This window comes from Cavia porcellus, unplaced genomic scaffold (assembly GCF_034190915.1).
Source record: "Cavia porcellus strain 051 isolate PalLab524CR breed Dunkin Hartley unplaced genomic scaffold, mCavPor4.1 scaffold_28, whole genome shotgun sequence".
Taxonomy (NCBI): domain Eukaryota; kingdom Metazoa; phylum Chordata; class Mammalia; order Rodentia; family Caviidae; genus Cavia; species Cavia porcellus.
The window spans coordinates 5,372,441-5,389,142 of record NW_026947511.1 but is presented as its reverse complement, the minus strand read 5'-3'; the positions used below and the strand labels follow the sequence as shown (position 1 = coordinate 5,389,142).

Below are 16,702 nucleotides of genomic sequence, written 5' to 3'. Positions count from 1 at the left end.
AAATCACTAGTTAATAGATTACATATTGTCATCTTAGAAATCGTTGTTCAAGTTACAAAATTAAAGCATACAAAGTGGACATTCAAACAGTGAGACTGCAAACAGTTCTGTTCAATGATCCAACAAAACTCAGTAATATGGTTATCTATCTTATACACTTAAATATACATGCAGTTATATCCTTTAGAGCACTTTGTTTTCCTCTCTTTTGTACAATGACAATTACACATTTTGGGTTTTATTACTCCCACAGTTCTTATTACTTGTTTTGAAGACAATAAAACCAAATGTGACATAACAAAACAAAATCACTCAAATCAAAAGGATGGACATAGTACATAATGTAAAAACAAAATACAAGGTGACCAACAATGGTTATCAAACTGCCTCTTGCTATTTTAAAAAGAATTGCCTATATCATCAGTTATAATAAAATTGAACAAAACAGTAAAGAATAAGACCAATAAAACCAAAACATTGGAGACATTACAGGACTTCATAAGAAGTTAATAGTCAACCAGAATGGGCATCATAGTGAATCTTATTGTCTTCACAGTTGTTGCCTATACTTTTGAACTTGGTACTATCAAGCAAAACTGAATAGAGTAAAATCAGTCAAAACAAGATGGTGAGAGCAATACAGGGTTTCAAATCAAGTTAATAGGAAATCAAAGTGGGTTACTATAATATATGCTGCTATTTTTTATTTTTCCCTTAATTAAAAAGATAAAAAAGTAAGTAATAAAAAAAGGAGATTGAGATAAAGGAGGGCATAACAACAAAACAGCGCAGGTCAAAGCATAACAATTTAAGCAAAATAGTGTTTCATCAAAAGATATCCTGACATTAAAGTACTTACCATAGTGTCTCTTTTCTTGAAATCTTTGAGTATAACTTCTTATACTCTAGCATCAAACGTATCAAGACAAAGTAAAACCAAGAGAATGACAGTATTACAGGGTATTTAGAATCAACTAACAGAAAATGATCAATGGTTTCTGTATAATCTCCTTGTCTATAAAAGTTTTTGTTTATATTATCACATATAATAAAATCCAATAAGATACAACATGTTAAGACTGGTGGAGACAGAAGAACAAAAGCTTGATGGGACTTCAAAACAAGATGATACTAAATCAGCACTAGCTATTATGATGTCTTGTTTTCTCCAAAATAGCTGTTGCTACCATCCAGCCTTCTCTGCCTCATTTCTGTGGAGCTCTTTTTCTGTCATTAGTTGTCGGTTTGTCTTCTTCATTTCGCTTTCTGCTCCATTCATTGTGGCCTCTCTGCCACTGTTTCTGGAATCTTGGTATTTTTTTTTTTTAGACTATCCTGCAGTATTCTCTGTAAAGTTGAATTGGTGGTTGCAAATTCCCCTAGTTCCTCTTTATCCTGGAACCACCTTGTTTTTCCATCAATTTCTAGGGACAGTTGTGCAGGATATATCAATCTTGGCTGGAGGTTATTATCTTTCAAAGCTTGAATTATTTCCCCCCACGCTCTTTGTGAATTGATGGTTTGTGCCGAGAAGTCTGCTGTAATTCTGATGGGTGTTCCCTTGTAAGTGATCTGTTTCTTGTCTCTGACGGCTTTTAATATTCTGTTCTTATATTGGATTTCTGGAATTTTGATTGTTATATGCCTGGGTGTAGCTCTGTTTGGGTTGTAGGTGGCTGGGGTTCTGTATGCCTCATACATCTGAGTATCTTTACCTTTTGCTAGATTAGGGAAATTCTCTTGGATTATTTCTGTGAATAGCTTTTGTAGTTCATGTGTTTGTGTCTCTACTTCTTTTATGTTCTTAATTCTTAAGTTATAGATCCTCTTATCATCTTCTAGCCTTTGTATTATTGCTGTTTTCTTGTTATTTTTAAGAAGTTTTTCATTTCATGCTCCCACATTACAAATCTGCCCTCCTGTTCAGATAATCTATCCTTAGTTTCTTTCAAGCTGTTATGCCAGCTTTCAATAGAGTTTTTAGTTTCCTGGTAATCTCTTTGAACCTGCTTCACGTATTCTATGTTTTCTCTATTTTCTCCATCAAGCAATTCTCCCTTTTTTTCTGATCTTCCATTCCACCATCTGTTTTTTTCTTGGGCAGTGCTTAGCATTTCTCTAACTATTCTATTTATATCTTACTTTACTTTGTTAAATACTTCACTTTTGTTTGCTCTTTTTTTTTTTTTTTTCACTTTTTATCGGTACTAGGGATCGAACTCAAGACTGCCTGCTTGCAAGGCAGGTGCTTATGCCGCCCAGCCCCAATACTTCACTTTTGAACTCGTCTATGAGGCTCCAGAGATATCGCTTTATGTCTATTGGTGCTATGTCTGATATTGCATGTTTTCTGTCCTCATTTTCCTTTGCATTTACCTTTCCTGGATCAGTGTTCTCAGGATTGGGGACTGAGGGCCCTTTCTTGTTGCTCCCTTTTCCCATACTTTTTGTTCCCTCCATGCAAGCGTATATAGGAGGCCCAGTTTTTTTCTTTGTTGGTTACAGTTTGTTTGAATCTGCCAGCTAAATGTTCCCACCCATTGCAGTATACTAGGGAGACACAGATCTGGGTAGCCTCTGCTGGGCCCGCCCCTCCAGGTCAATCTAGTGAAGGCTCCACTGCTAGGGTGCACCACCAGGTGCTGGGACCTGGTTTGGGCTAGCCTACTGGGTCTTCGTCACCCAGTAGCACTCTGCACCAGCGCCATCACCTAGGCCAAGCACTCCGCACCAATCTGGCTTGAGAGGGGAATATGTGACTAAAGTCACTGTAGTGTCCTATTCCGGCTAGTCTGCCCAGTCCCAGAATGTCCTCTTTTGGAGCCTCCTAGTCTATGGAAGGGTCTCTGTTCCTCTCACTCACTGCAGGTCGATGCAGGGCTCCCCACCAGTCCCGCTCTCAACTCCATTTGCCGATTCCAGTTCTCAGAGCTTTCGCGTCTCTTTCCCTGCTGTGCTGATAGGGATGCAGCAGTGGCGACAGGAAATTCAAATTGTGATTTCCAGAGGCACAGGTTCCAGCTTCCATGCTGAGATTTATCTGTTCTGGTTATAGCACCGGGATTGCATTTCCAGTTTGTTTCTCTCAGCTTAGTTTGTTCCTGGGTTGGCAGGGTATATCTTCCCCCTGCTTACGACTCCTCACACCACACCATTCCTGGATTCTAAGCTGGATATCTCAAAGAGCCTCCGTAGCTACTGTTATCTATCTGCCATGTTCTCCCGGAAGTGGACAGTGAATGTTTTTTAAAAAGACTGAAAAGAAATTCTCAACCTGTAAACTTCAATTTGTCATGGAAGCAAGAGGTTGAATCACATACTGAGACTGAAAGGGAAGGCAAAGGTGTGAATGGCTAATGTGATGCAGCTTTAAAGTAACCACTGTGATCTGGGCTGCAAAATGAAGACAAAGGAGATTTTAGGACAGCTTAGTAGTGCTGAGACAAGACTATGTAATTGTGTTTGTCATTTTCCTCCCATAGTACTTAGCACTTCATGTCTAGAAATGGAAAAGGCACTAGTCAATCCCACTGAGAGAGTTGCATAGCAGGAATAATGAAAAGATAAGGGGCCCAGGATGCTAACATCACACAAGCATGGGAGTAGCAGCATGAAAATGTGGGGACATGTCCATGAGATGCTGTCCTTGGTCCTGAATTAGCACGGCATAGGAAGGTATGGTCATTTGACTGTGAAGTAGGGGTAGATTACTACATGTGTGCTGGATCTCCATTAACACCCTCACTGTTCTAGACCGAGGAGTCAAAGCGTCATTCACTTAGACCTATAATACTGTGAGTAGTGTGAGTAAAGGAACTAAAAGCTGCACATCATCTTTGGTAAGAGTGTAATTCCAACAGTCACAAATAATATATAAGGAATTAACTAAATACATATTTACTGAGAACTTACCATATGTCAAACATTGTGCCAGATGCGAGGGACAGAACAATAAAAAAGAGAGAGACAGTCTATTCCTGAATCAAACCTGCATTTGTTTTTCTTAAAGAACATCAGAGGAGCCCATTTACTCTCTCTTTCCCTCTCCAATGTCTTTCTAACTTTCAACTGCTACAAAGTTTTCTCTGAAAAATTATCACGTTTGTGCTCTCTCCACATAGATCCTTGTGATTTCTTTTTTTTTTCCTCCTCCCTATGTTTGCAAATGCTATAGATTATTGGGGACCTTGCTAAGATCCCTGGTTACTGTGTTAAAGGTGTGGTGAGAGGATAAAATGAGAAACAGAGACCAATTTAGTAATACATGATGAGTGACTGGGAAGTTAATGTCTCCAGATAGACCAAGAGAGTGATGTTCCAAGATAGCCACTATTTAGGGGGTGCACACAGTGATAGGTGGAGCTAGCAGAATATTCAAAACTGGTGGAAGACTCAGAGGTCTATGACTCAATGGGCAAGTATAATCTTGGGATGACTCAAGAGGGTGGAGATAGAAGAACCAAGCCCTCCTTGAGAATTGGTCCCATGGGCGGGAGAGCCAGATGCCAGCCCCTTCTAGGAAACAAGAAGAGCCAACCCCACTCACACATGCCTTGAAGAAACCCAGGCTGCAATGATAGCTATTGAGGTAAAATACAATTTAATTCTTGTGCTTAGTGTTTCACTGACTTTGCAGGTCTAAAGCTGGTTGTCTGATCATCTATTCAGAGGATAACAATACACAATGTAGCATCTATGGAGGATTTCCTTCAGAAGGTGGTAGCCATTGTTAATTTCCTATCACCTTGTTTTGGAGTTCTGTATCAGTCTCATTGTTTTGTTGGGCTGGGTTTTATTGTTTTGTTTTGTTTGATTTTATTATATTCAATGGCATGGGCAGTGTCATGGTTTATGTCTGTGTCCCCAGGCCTCATGAGTTTGCATTGTGCATTTGTGATTGGTTCATTGTCTACTGCTTGGATTGATGGTGTCAATGCTATAGCCACAAAGGGGTGGAGCCAGGATGTGATGTAATGGCAGGAAGAAGGTGTGTCTTGCTCTCTTTTCTGGTTCCTGCTTGCTGTTTACAGCCACCATGAACTGCTGCCCAGCCATGCCCGCCTGCCCTGGAGCCAACTGAGTGTGGACTAAAACCTCCAAAAACTGTAAGAAATAAATCTTTCCTTTCCCAACTTGGGCTTCAGGTATTTCGTCTCAGCAACAAGTAAAAAGAAACTAAGACAGGGAGCTATTTCAAAGAAAACAAGGTACATTACAGTAGCCATTTTGGATTTACTTTTATCTTGTTTTGAAATCCTTTACTGCATTCATTATTTTGTTTTTATTAGTTCTACTTTGCTTTATTTTGTTTGCCTTTATTATGTCTGATGGTACTGGGGACCTTGCCACGAGCCCTGATTACCTGTGTTAAAGGTGAGAGGCACTTTGGTGAGAGGCAGCTATTTTGAAGACAACAAGAGGCATTATGGTAACCACTGTTGATTTCCTATTGTTTTGAAGTCCTAAGTCACTTGCACTTACACTGGTTTGTTTTGATTGGCTTTATTCTGTTTTAGTTTGCTTGGTTTTATTCTCTTTAAAATAATTTTTTTTAAAAAAAGAGGATAGAGATGATTTTATACTAAGGGGGATCTTGCCCTGGATTTATTTTTTAAATTTAGTGATCTTAGTTTTAGTTTTAGTGGGTGTGAGAGGATGGTTCATCACTAAAGAGTTAATGGGAAATCTCAAGTGGATGATACCAATAATCCCAAGCCTCCAAATTTTGCTCCTTAGGGAAGCAGGCAAAATTATCCCATTGTGAATTTGTGATCTACATGGAGAGAACACTAACTTGGTCATTTTGCAGAAAACACTTTGTAGCAGCTGAAAGTTAGAAAAGCAGTTAAACAATAGATGTCCTTAGCTTCTCACTCAACTAGACAAAGTACCACGCCTTTAGGAAGAGAGCAAACAGGATATTGAACAGAAGATATAGGCTTATTTTTCATAGGTCAAAGGAAGAGGAAAACTGTGAATACATTGATTTTGTTCCTATAAAGACAACCGGAAAGATCCCCACCCAGCAGACAGAAGCCGCCTTGTTGACTCTATCATCTGATCATGGAACTGTCTCCAAATAATGTGAGGCTAAAATTTTGTCTCCCAAATTGTTTCCAGGTCCCTGCTGCCTTCTGGCAGCCATGTGCCCTACTCTTCCCAAGGTTGACCTAACTCACTGGAGGTGGCAACATCCAATGAATTTTGATAACCATTAATTAAAGGTCTTCTAGCTTGCACAGCCTGAACAAAATGCTGGAGTCACAGAGATAATTAAGAACTGTTGTTTCAGAGATTGCATAATTCAATGGAGAAGGCAAATATGATGCAGTAACTTTTAAGTGTGCAAGCTGACCAAAGTACACACAAAACAAGGCCTATGGAGATACAATTCTGTTTCAATATGTGGATCCAGAAATGGTGATGGGAAGCTAAGTATCAGGCTTCTCATTCAGAAGGAAATGAATATGGCAATAGCATAAATCTGTACACATAGAGCATTAGGCCAAGAGAAGGCCAGAAATGAGTCTGGATGTAGCATAGTTTGTTTCCCCTGATAGCAAGTCTCCAAAGCAAATTATGGCTCCAAAGCCAGTAGGTCAGGGGGAGGGAAAGGAGTACATGGCATCACCTATCTAGTGTAATTCAATGATCTGGAACTAGATTAATGCATAATTGAAACACAAAAAATTGGATTCCAGTTGCCACGGCAAGAAAAAGTACAGAGTCTAGAACAGGTAAAAACGGGCTGAGTGAGGATATAGGGTGGGACAGAAAAACATGAAGAGCAATTGTCTTGGTTACTTTTCTCTCATTACTGGGACAAAATACCTGACACCCAAAATTAAGGAAGGAAAGGTTTATTTAGCTGAAGAGGTTTCAGTCCATAATCAGTTGGCTCCAACGCAGAGTGGCATATGGCACAAGGATAGTTATTTACGGCGGCTGCAGCAAATTGCAAAAGTGGCAAGAGCATAAGGGCAAAAAGAGAAAAGCGTGCCTCCTTCCTTCCCTTATATTTTATGCTGACCTTCTGCCCCTCAGTACGTGCAGCACTCACATTGTCAATCCCAGCACTAGACAAAGAACCAATCACAAATGTTAGATTCAGTTGCCTTCGTAGGGCCCACTTCCCATGATCTCATGAGGCTTTGGGAGGACATCCAAACACAAACTATAACAGTGATTGTCAAAGATGCTAGTAGAAAACCTAAAAACAGGCAGTTTTCCTAAGAGAAGGACTAGACATAGAATCAAATGGTCTTGAGAGCAAAATAAGGAATGAGGAAAAAAAAGATTTGTGTTATACCCTAAGAAAATAGTAAAACAGGTCACCCCCAAAACACAGACAAGGGGGCTGGAAGTACTCTGTTTTCTACTCCCCTGGGGCTCCAAGAGCTCTTCAAGATATGTGGCCATACAAGAAGCAATTCATACATCCTGAATTTGGTATTCAGCACTTCTCCTGCATTTGTTGATTACATTTTACAAGATCCATGATGGTAAAGATTACTATTCTCATTTTCATATGGTAGCTGGGAGAGATTAAGTAACTTGCCAAAATCAACCAGCAAGATGATGAAGTTGATTCATCATCCTAATGACAAAGGATATGAACCACAGGTCTATCACTGCAAAACCCTCTTTACTATGACAGATTTGCCTCCTGTCTAATCAATGCAATCACACTAAACTGAGGGCAAAGCAAAGAGAGTTTTTACAGGGATAGAGATGTATGGTATATAGTAAAACATGGGGCAAGTAATCCCATGTCCAGACTTGGCAGTCATGATGTTAAGGAATATCAAACTGAATGGTGAAGCCCAGAAGCTAGCCCTTGCCTGCCTCTTAGTGACCTCACCTGTTGCCCCACTTCTTTCCTTGCACCTTGGCTCTTCTTTCAGCCTCCCACTCCTGACTTCCCCAGGACTTTTGTGCATGCTAGTCACTCTGCCTTGAACATACTGTCCTCCTCTTACCATTACCCTTGACTTCACAAATAGTTAATGGCTTTCCTGGTAGAACCTAACTTCCTAATGAAAATCCACACTGACTATCCTCATCCTCCAGGGTTAAGGGTTAAGGCCCCTGTACTGTCTATGCAAATACTTAGTACAGCTGTAATTATGTGTGTAATTTATCTTTCCTTCACGACACAGACTATTCCAAAAAGGGATGGAATAGTCTTCTTGTTCACTTCTGTACCACCAGTGGTAAGCCAACCTAAACATTTCCATAGCTATCTATTCAATGACTCAATAAATAAGAATAATAAAATAGGGTTAGAGTCGGTGAAAATGTTCATTCTGTTCATTCAACACATATTAGAATGCCTAGTACAATGATGGTGAACCTCTAGCATGGGTGTCACAGTGTCATGCAGAGAGCCCTCTCTGTTGACACACTAGCCAAGATGTCCCAGAAGCTGAGCATCTGACATTCAATTGCTGTGTTGACACTTTGTGATAAATAAGTGGGTTCTGGGTTGCAGTTTGGGTACATATTTGATCTAGGATGGTGAAAATGAGATATGGCAAAATTTATATCACGTATCTCAGACAGATGACAGAAATATCCTCTGTGAGTCACACAATGTTATGACTTGTATCTAGATGCCTCCCCAAGCTTCATGTGGTCATTGGTGAAGAGATTCAAAGGTGGCTGAAGTAGAGTGTTTAGATGTGCATTAAGAGTATGATACTGATAGCTGGGCATGGTGGCACACGCCTGTAATCCCAGCACTCGGAAGGATGAGGCAAGAGGATTGTTACAAGTTTGAGACCAGCCTAGGCAACAAAGTGAGCTCAAAGCCAACCTAAAATGCATAGCAAGACCTCGTCTCAAAAAGACAAAAGAAAGGAGGGGTTGACACCGTTAAGGGTGTGAGGCTGGGATTGAGGGTGCCCCACTCTGGGTAAGAATGGCATCAATCAACATGCAGAAGCCTGGATGGACTATAAAAGGAGAGAGGGAAGGCAGGCTTGCTGCTGCTTCTGCTGCTGCTCTTGATGGTGGTGGTGCTCCTTCACTACTTTCTGCCAAGAACTATTTCTTCTCTCCTCTGCAATGACATCCTGTCTTGGAGCCAGCCGACTACAGACTGATACCCCTACAAACTGTGAGCTGAAATACAACTTTCTTCCTCTAACTTTGGGGGTTGGGTATTTTTGTCTTAGGAACAAGAAAAGATACAAGACAATGGCAATTCAATCATCCACTCATAGAATAGAGCACTAAGAAAGGCAAATTTTCTCTTTTCCCAAAGGTGGAATATCCGCTGGTGAGGACAGTGGGGTACATGATGCCTTCAGTTAAGAAAGAACTCGCTGTACTGGAAAAGAGAGGAGACTGGGGTGAATACAGAAGAGACAAAGGTATGCTCCTAGCAGACCAGGTGTTTGAAGAAAGCAGGGAAATGGTAGTAGAAAGGGATCAGGTAGGAGAAGGTTCTAAGTGGGAAAGGGCTACATGTGTTATAGGTATTGGATCAAAGGCACCAGGAGATGAGACCTGGGCATGGAGACCCACAAGGAGACAAGAAAACAGTAGAAGGGGTTGCCAGGGGTGTCATGTGATGCAGGGAAGTGAGAGTGTGAGGAAAGATGGGTATTTAGAAGATCTGCTAACAGAATCACATTTTTTTTTTTTTTATGAGATTCAGAAGCAGAGAGTTGAGAGTCCCATAGTGACTCATTTAATTTCCTGGAAACTGATTTAGAAACAGGTACAGAGTAGTCAGGAAAACTGCTTAAAAGTACATAGCTAAGAAATCAAGCCTGGATTCAGTCGCAGGGAGTCTGACTCAAAAGTCTTTGCTCTCAGGCTGGATGCTGATTCTTTGCATAAGCCATCCCTCCATCTGGTATCATGGGAAACACACAAAACTAAAAGCTGTCTTTTGCCAGCCATAGTGGCACACGCTTGTTACCCTAGCACTCAGAAAGCAGTGGAGAAGGATTACCAAGAGCTTGAGGCCAACCTGGACTACACAGTGAGTTCAAGGCCTGCCTGAACTACATGGTGAGACCTTGTCTCAAAAAATAAAACAACAAAAAGCTATCTTTTGTACTGAAGCTTTCAAAATGCTACAGTTTAGAAAACATTGGGTAAAACTTTCACTTCTGTACTTGCCTGCAAAACAACAACAAAAAAAGACATAGAAAATCACAGGGAGTATCTTCTTAATAGTAAGCACAAAAGCTCACTTCTTTTGAATAAGGACATGGACATCATAAAACAATCCAGCTGTCATCTTGTGTGATATTAAGTGCTGCTTTTCCTTTTCATTTGTCTTGGACACTTCACTCAAGGGCCTGTTCCTTAGTACACTTTAGTCCCCATTCACAGATACAAAGTTTCTGATTTGCTAGGTTTTCTTATCTTCATGAGTCCTGAGGACTGCATTTAGACAAGTTTTGGGGGCTTTTGTGGTGGTGCTAGGGATTGAACCCAGGCCTTGTGCATGCAAGGCAAGAGCTCTATCACCGGGCCACCTGCCCACTCTTAGAGATCATTTGCTTAAAGAGAGGAGCTTCATTTGTACCACCAGCCTATGATAATCTTCCTACACTACTGGTTGCTTAAGGTTGTTCTAGTGAAAAGTAAGGTTTGGGGGAATTTGCTTAGATCAGAAGAAAAAAAAAAAAAGAAAAGAAAAAACTGACTTTGTTTGTTGTGCTGCACTCGGAGGATCCAGTCTTCTCACCCCATGGCTTTCTCCTGTTGAATCCAGGGGAGGCAAAACAGAGGCTCACACAGAAAGGTTTCATAAAAAGGGGCAGGAATAAAAAAAGATTCTAAGTCCAGTAATTGTGCCTGGATTCATGTTAACCCTGATGCATACCAGCTGTAAAAATTATTTCCCACTTTGCAATCAAAGTTCAGCAACTCAATATAAATTCACTAATCCTTGTAATTTTCTTGTAAGGCAAGCCACAGAGTACTTATTTCTTCATGGCACAAAGAGATAAAGTCTTGCCAAGTTCACAAAACTAAGAAACAGAAATTTAGAGCAAGTGAATCTTATTTCTTACCTTCTCCTTTAATTATGTCTTTATTCTTGTCTAAATAATTAAAATTGGTAATCACTGCAATTCATTGTAGACCTTACATAGTTCCATTTCCAATAATATCAGACTACTAATCCCTATTTACTGAACACTTACTAGGTGCCAACCACTATGTTAAGCCCTTGCACATATTTCCTTAATTCTTTCAACCCCATAAGGCAAGAAACAGCACAATTATCTCCTTTTCATAGTTGAGAGAGCTTATGTTTAAGCTCTCTCTTTAAGAGGAAATAAACCTGACCAAGACCAGGCCTGTAGCAAGTCTTAATTTCAAAGCCACATTGGCTCTCACACCAGCCAAGCCCTGACCCACATACCACATTCCATTAAAAGCATGAAAATCAAAGAAGTACTCATGTGGATATTGTTTTTAGCTCCTTTTTTAAGAAGGCAAACAAAAAACATGAAAAACACTTTCATTCTAACTCACTATACTTTAACAGTATGCTAAATTGAATCAAACCCAGGCACTTCCTTCAAAAGCCATGATGGAAACAAACAAACAAAAGCTATCAAGGAACAGGAAGTGGATACAGGAGCTCCAGTTGAAACAGGGACCACTTACACTCATTAAATAAATAAAATGCAGCCCAAAAAGCAGTACAAACTTCAAATGTCTTGACTCTAATATTGAACAAAAGTAGAAGTTGTGTTAAATGGAGTATAAAGGGACCTATCGGGTGCAATCACACAAGAGTAAATAAGATTAGCATGTTACATAACTATTTCTAACACAAAAAGCAATGAGGCGTTTTCTTCAGCTATCAGCAAACCTAGCAGAAACTGCCACTTTGCCATGCGTAAATTTTTATTTTGGCAAACTTCCTCTGAATGGCTGATTTTACCACATCTTCTTCTGAGATCACCCTGGAGTTACCTCCGGTTCTTCCCTCTCTCTCAGCATTCAGATCTTTGAGTCATGTAGCACCACAGCTCTTCTTCCACATGTATCGAGACATCAGTCTGACACAGCACCAGTGTGGCTCACGCATGGTTGTCCACGCTCCGGTTCTGCCTTCACAGCCATTTCCTCTCCTTATCTCTCCTCAGCCCCACAAAATGGTCCATGCCTCACTTATCAGAAGGTTATTCCTACATTCATGAACCAACAGGGGCTGCTGTTTAGCCCACCTCATTCCGGGTTCTCACCTCTTCCTTTTCACAGGCTTCATTTTCTCCTATCATGACTGTTCAGCCAAACTTCTCTTCTCCCTTTCCCTTGCATAGCGTCACCAACCTTCTATGTCTGACACACAGGAACACACACCTGAATTTATTATTTAGACAGACTAACAGCTACATTCCCATGTTTGCCTATGTTCATTTGATGTGTTGTTTAAAAATTCATAGTGCCAGTCAAGCGCAGTGGCACATGTCTGTCATCTCAGCACTCGGAAGGCTGAGGCAGGAGGATTGCTGTGAGTTCAAGGCCAGCCTGGGATACAAAGTGAGTTCAAGGTGAACCTGCACCATACAGTGAAACCCTGCTTAAAAAGAAAAAAGAAATTCATAATGGGTAGCACGGTGGTGCATGCCTGTCATCCCAGCACTTCTGAAGCTGAGACCAGAGGGTTGCTGTGAGTTCCAGGCCAGCCTGGGCTACATAAAGAACTTGAAGTCAGCCTGAACTACATAGCAAGACCCTGTCTCAAAAATAAATAAAAATTGATAGCATCTCATGGTCTAAATGTTTCACAGAACTTCTGCAAATGACTAATTTTTTTTGTCTTGGTTTTAATTATTATTTCATTTCTAGAAAAATTTTATTTATAAAAAAACTTTCCTTTTTTATCGTAAAGTAAATGATAGAATCTCATTAAAATTCAGGGTTTAAGTGTAATTAATTCCCCATCTTCATTTTACTAAGGGGGTACTAGCATCCTAGACAAGTTAGAGGATTTGTTCTCAGTCACCAAATATGATACCTTGTGTCTTTTCATCATCATCCAACTTAGTACATGACCTGATCACCTCTGCTTAATCTGATTAATGCAGGGAGAGAGAGTGGGGCATAAATCAGCACTGCCCATAGCACATTCGGTCAAGAAAATGTTGGTTTACTAATTGATGCATGTCCTTTACTGAAGAACTTTTCATATGGCCATGTACACTATGGCTTTTCAGAGGCCCAAAGGAGGGAACAGGAATATGAAATGCAGCATTTCTCAAACTTGGTTATCATGGAATGCTTTGTTCAAAAAAACATCTGGGGGTCCAGTTCCACAGAACATAGCTGTAAAAGGTTGTTAGCATTTACTGACATCTATTCTGGTAAAGTTTAAGAAATAGACACAATTCCTACAGAGGAGGAATGCTGAGAGATAGCATTTAGCTCCCCTACATTTACACAATACCACCAACACCCCCAGCTAATGTTTATAAAGCACTTGACAATTAAAAATGTTTTAACATATAGTAACAAGCAAAGATCTCTTAAACTTTCCATTTTAAAATGTCTCTTTCTTACCACTAAAAGTGAGTCATACAAAGGGGTCATACATACATGTGAGTCATACATACACGTTCACTGGAAGAAAGATAGCCTGCTTAATAAATGGTGATGGAAACATTGGCTTTCCACATGTCAAAGACTTAAACTGGACGCATGCCTACCACCATGCACTCGCCACATGGATCAAAAATCTAAGTATTAAAACAGAAACACTCATTTTTTATCCCTATATCTTGTAATCTGAACAACTACTTTGAAGATAATATGCAATATATTAAATAGTACTAGTCTATTATTTTGTTTTGAAATTCTGTTCAATTATTTTTTTTGTTTTTTAAATAAAAAAAGAAAAATAAAAAATTAAAGTGAGTCAGTCTTTTCCTAATTCATTCTCTCTCCCTCTCTCTCTCTCTCTCTCTCTCTCTCTCTCACACACACACACACACACACACACACACACACACACACACACACACAAAGAAATCTAATGAATAGTAAGTATTAGAAGGAAATGAATTCTGGCCATAACCAATAAGCTTGGGATAAGACTCTCAGCCCAAATGTGAACTCCAATTGCAGCTAATACCTGGGTTTCAGTCACAGGGAAACCTGAGTGGAGAACACAGCCATACCTACAGAAAAGTAAATGGTAGATACGTAATATTTAAAGCCAGTACACTTGCAGTAATTTGTTATGCTATAATAGAAGATTAATATAGATATCTGCTAGGGTCCTATTAAGAAACTCAGCAAAAGACATCATGGGGGCCATACACATTATTTGATAAGTGTTGCTTGCTAATTCTTCTTAGAGGAAATTAAGTATCAAGAACTCTGTGATTTTAAGAGAAATAATTAGAAATGTACATGATAGGTTTGGAAAAATACAGATATGGAAGATCTAGTAGAGATGAACTGAGGTAAAGAAAGATGTGGCCATCAGAGGATAGACAAACAACTGTGGAGTTGGACTTGATGTTGATTTTTCTTTCAACAAACCCTTCTTGTGCTTAGCAAGCAGCATCTGTCAACTCGTCCTTTACGAAACTGTACAAAAAGCTTGCATTTTTTCACTTGCTTAAGTTTGATTTCACCCTAGTTCGCTGGAAAGATCAGTAGTGCCGAAGTCATCCACAGCTGAAGCTGGTGAGCTGACTGTTCCCACCTCTGCCCTGCAAGGCTTTTCTTAGTTAGGTCCTGAGACTCTCAGGCCCATGTGCTTCCCTAGCTGATGTTACCATTCCTAGTTAGATTCCCACTGCTGGCTTCTTCAGCCTGGATTCTGGCACTTTGCAGATCTGAATCTCAAGTTCTCACTGTATAATTTAAAATATTTACCTTAAAAAAATAAAGAGAAACTAATCTGGCCACTATGTAAAATGAATTAGCTTCTGTTTTCCAAATCTGCTCTACTTTCCAAATTCATTCAGAGACTAGCAGGCTGGCCCTGACTTTTGGGACTAGCACTTTGGCAACTCCAGTTCCCAGCTGGAATGAGAAATGCCGAACCCTAGCCTGACCCACATTCAACAACTGTGAGGACGGCTGTGATTCACGGTCCTCACTGGGGCGGGCTGGACCAGCCCTCTGCCCATACCTTCCTAGTGCAACTCAATAAATCTTTATTGAAGACCTGATAATGACTGGGGGATGTAAAGGCTAACAGATAGGAGTGGTGTCTCCAACCAGGAGGCTTACAATCCAGGAGAAGCAATCAAAGTAGACATCATACGTGCTAATAAATAAAGATCCTGGTAATGTGTACGATATGTGTTTGGATATAGGAAGCAAACTTTTCTGTTAAAGCATTTGAAAATTCAGTATTATTACTAATAGTCATAAAGTTCATTAGTAGCTATGTTTTGCTGAGTAATTTCTAAGTGTCACACTCAGAGCTTTTTCAGATGTCTCATCCTCATGAGTCTCTGGATTAGGTGTGATTTTCGTTATTCTCAGTTTACAGGTGAGAAAAACTGAGGCTTAGGAAGATGAAGTAAATTGCCGACAACTCCAGAGCTAGTTACCAGCAGATCCAGGACACCTTCCAGCCCAAACTCTTAACTGCTCACTAGGCATAACACATTCCACTATTATGAAAACTCAAAGAAATACAGGCCCTTCCAGAAGTCTTCCCTTCAGAAAGAAGTCCTTGGAACAGCATACTGCAGATTCACTGGGAAAATTTAAGTGCAAGGTGATTCATCAGCAATAGCAAACGGCTTATTACCTCCAGACTGCTTCAATTTGCAACCACCAATAAATGTTTAGTCATGGAGTCACAGAACAATAAAATAAAATTAAAAATGAAACCTTTGGGAAATAAAATGAGTCACACCTACAACTATATTTTTGAGTCTTCAAAATTTATTGCTCTTCATGTTCAAAGGTAACTACTGGTTAACTAGGAACGAGACATGATGTTTACTACCTTTATTTCCAAAGCAAAAACTAATTTTTCAGTGCAAATACAAAAGACATTTCATGCTCTCTTCATTCCTTTTTCTTATTTTTGAAAGAGAGAAGAGGGGAAATGTTGCCTGTCTTTGTGCTTAAGGAAATAAAATGCAGTATGTTTAAATTGCAACGCAGAGTCTAAATATTTTGCCAGCATATTTCAACTCTCACCAAAAACATCTGTAAAAGAAATTACCAACTAAAATACTGCACAGAAAACTTTACAGTCAGCAATACAAAGTAACAAATATATCAACTGCACCTCTCCTAACATTCTCAGTCTCCTCTTGTAAATATAAAGGAGAAAATGGGCAAAGGAAATAGTCCTTGTCTTTTTCTCAAAGATTTGTTTATCTCTTCCAACTCTGAATTTAGGAGGAAGGTGAAAAATAGAAAAATAGCTGTCCGTATGTCCAAAGGTGATTAGCAGTCTTTCAATTCTGAAAACAAGGCTTTTGGTTTCTCGCACGTCTCCGGGCTTTCATTCAGGTACTCTTTTATTTCAATCCCTATTAAGTCAATCATTAGACAATAAGTATAATGTACCATGAACCTGTTTGTATAAAGCATTATCCTAGTCAGAAGGGTTACAAAACTAAATAAGAAATTGTCCCTTCAGGAAGTTTCAAACCTAGAATTCATAGGCAAGTAAAAGTTTGGAACCAGAACCACCAAAAGTAATGTAGGAATACAACAGGGATCAGGAAAGAATAACCACTTTTTAAAT

At 39.7% G+C, this 16,702-nt stretch overlaps 1 protein-coding gene and 1 long non-coding RNA gene across 9 annotated transcripts in view; one reads left to right on the top strand and one right to left on the bottom strand.

Annotated features, from left to right (window-relative positions):
* The window catches only part of Plce1 (phospholipase C epsilon 1), a 349,441-nt gene that overhangs the window by 254,381 nt on the left and 78,358 nt on the right, over positions 1-16,702 (bottom strand). The window lies entirely within an intron of this gene.
* LOC134473801 (uncharacterized) lies at positions 5,000-15,668 on the top strand. The gene is made up of 3 exons (XR_010044228.1): positions 5,000-5,105; positions 9,266-9,374; positions 15,478-15,668. It is a non-coding gene; the product is annotated as an uncharacterized LOC134473801 (long non-coding RNA).